We start from the raw sequence: 3,102 nt of genomic DNA, 5'->3' as shown, positions 1-3,102 counted from the left end.
AAAAAAAATAAATTAAACAGAAAAAATATATATTCTATTTAAAAATTTTAGTAAAAGCTAGCAATAAAATAAAATAAACAAATATATCTCTTTTTTTATCCATATATTCCTGTCCATATCTTTACATAGTTATTTTTAGTGTTCTAATGAAGCTTTTTCAAGTAGCCTTGTCTATAAGCTGTGAGTAATTATTTTCTATCTTTATGCTTAGACGTTCATCTGACTTCATGTTAAAAACTTAAAAACCATTTCTATTTTTTAAGTATTCATTAATTGGTGCATATTTACTTGTGGACATAAATTCATTCCACAATGCAGAATATGTGTCTCAGTTCTCTACTCCAACCGTGAGATTCCAGGGCATCCAACAGAGGTAGCCAGGCTTGGCAGAACATGCTTTTGATTGGTGAGCCATGTTTCTGGCCCTGGATTCCACTTTCTTGCTTTGGGAATACTGAAAGCAAGGCTGCATTTTCTTCTTGAAAAGTCTCATTTTTTAGAACAACACTGTTAAGCAGATTTTTTTATTAAAAGTATGTATTATTATAACATTTCTGGAGTAGTCAAGGAATCTGCTTGTCTTTCCTTTAAAGTTTTGAAATTTTATTAAATATGCCTCAGAGTTGGTGATCTTGAGATATTTTTTCTTAAGCATGCAATGGATTTTTGAAACAAGTATTTATCACTCTCCTCTAAGCACAAAGAAAAACACATAAGGAATTGTTTTTACTAAATTTAATGTTTCTCCACTTTGTTATTTGTCTGCGGCAATACCCTTTTATACAAAATAATGTTATATATTTTGATGCATTATTTCCTCTCAAACCACATTCAAGTTTCTTCATAATTTTGGGTTCCACTTTATTCATTTATTTCCATTGAAATTAATTTAACTTTCTGAAATGGATGTTAACTTTTTAATTTAATTAACAGTTTCATATATTTAAATAATAAATTTTAGTGACTTTTCCCACCCGATTCCTCTCACACCCTTTTCCCCGCACCGTGAAGAAGGACGCTAAAAAAGAAATCCCTCACTAGCTCAGAATTGAGTATAATAAAAGGTTATTTATTTAGGGGTAGATCACAAATCACCATCCTCTGCTGGAATGGGGGAACAGGAACCGATTCCTACAGCCAGAAAAGATTCCAGATGCGTGCTTTACATTAGCATATATGGTATAAGAGGCCACGCCCATGTGGGCGGGTAACTTAAAGGCTACTGTAGGTAACAATTCCTACAGCAGTCCTGTTCCTGGGAAATCTTCTTCCTGGTAATCCCTGCTCCTTGTTTCTTGTCTTATTCATGTGAATTTAATTGGAGTTGCCACGTTATTGGTGGGAGGTTATTTACTGGAGTAAGGGCAACTTTTACTGACTACACCATGGAATAAAATGACTGCTCACTCCTCCAATAAACTAAGTGCCAGTAGACTCTAAGAAAGGGATGGGGCTTCAGGGGTCACTCTTGATCCGTGATGAAATGTTTAAATATAACTTCTTTTATGTAGATAACCACAGCGGCGGTAAGTTCACAGGGCAAGTAATGTATTTTAGCCAGAAGATGAGCTTTCGCTTGTCATCACCCCATCATCTGACTCTTCAATTACTTCTGTGTACTCTCCCATGATGTTCTCTGAGACTTGCATGGAGTGATATTGCTGTCACATTTGGGGCTAAGCACTCCACCATCACTTATTCTCAGTTCTTGGTTTTTGTGTTAACAGTTCCCACTGCAATGTTTTGCTCACATTCACACTCCCTCCCTTGCTTCTCATACTCTCATCTTCACAAATACCATCAGGTTTCATTATATATAGATAGATAACATAGACACAGATAGATAGACAGACGGATGGACGGACGGACGGACGGACGGACGGACGGACGGACAGACAGACAGACAGACAGACAGATAGATAGATATCACTTTCTTTTATTCCCATAAGAGAAAAATTGGTTGTTAATAATTGTGTTACCCAAATCCTTGTAAGCCAAATCATTAAAAGGCATTTGTGAACAATTAGTATCTTGATCACCACTTAAAATAATACCCACTATGCAGAGAAGCCGCAGCGGGTGAGGCCTGAGAATTAGACTAGAAAAGCCCTTTCCTTGCTGACGAAATAAAGAGAACAAGGGCTTCACATCACATCAACTGTTCTGTGTAAAGATTTTACATCACTCATAAATCCACACAGCATAATTGGAAATGAAACAGAAATACATTTTCCTCAGAAATTGGAAGGTCCATTTTCAGAAAGGGACACCAGGGGTCTAAAATACACATGTGTGAAGATATGTGACAGGAATGAGTTACTTTCTTGCTTTTATACCAGCTATTTTAATATAGCCCTTGAGCCTTTATAAGTTGGTTTTGTGAGCTCTCTTAAAATATTGTAAGTTGGAACATTGCCTTTTCTTACTCAACAACTCAAAGGTAACAGAAAAAAACTGGAAAGGAAAACATTGCAAATTCACATGTTTTTTACATACATTCAAGTCAGTGCAGATATGGAAATGCATATCTCTCCTCATGAAAGATTTTTAACATGCAGAATCATTGAAACATAAATTTGAAATGTGTAAATAAAAATTATGGTGACACACTTTACTAACCTTTTAGTATATACAGAAGCCTGAACTTTTTATTTAAATTCTGGCAGCTGCTCCCGAGTTTGAATGCTTGACAAGCATTTGTGTAGAAACATTGGATAATGGAACACAGACCAAAGGACATTCTTACCTTCAAATAGACTATTAGAGATATTTTAAGGACCTATTTTTAGACATAGTACATTGTTCTGAATTATGAGTCATTTCACCATCTGCAGCTGGTTGAATGATTCTGCTTTATTCATCTTCTCAAAATCTATTTTATTGCATATATTTGAAATGTACAACACGGAGATTTAACTACATTTTTACATTATGAAAATTTAAGTGCAATCAACAAATAAAGATATTTATCACCTTTTACAGTCACCTCTTTATTGGTGATAAGAATGTCTTGCTAATTATTTTTCAGTGGAATTATACTTTATAATCTATATGGAATGCTGTATGACTTTCATTCTCAAGCAGCACATCTCTGTGTCTAGA

The sequence above is a fragment of the Microtus ochrogaster genome, chromosome 8 (genome assembly GCF_000317375.1).
Source record: "Microtus ochrogaster isolate Prairie Vole_2 chromosome 8, MicOch1.0, whole genome shotgun sequence".
Taxonomy (NCBI): domain Eukaryota; kingdom Metazoa; phylum Chordata; class Mammalia; order Rodentia; family Cricetidae; genus Microtus; species Microtus ochrogaster.
The sequence above is the reverse complement of the archived record's forward strand: the minus strand, read 5'-3'. Positions refer to the sequence as shown.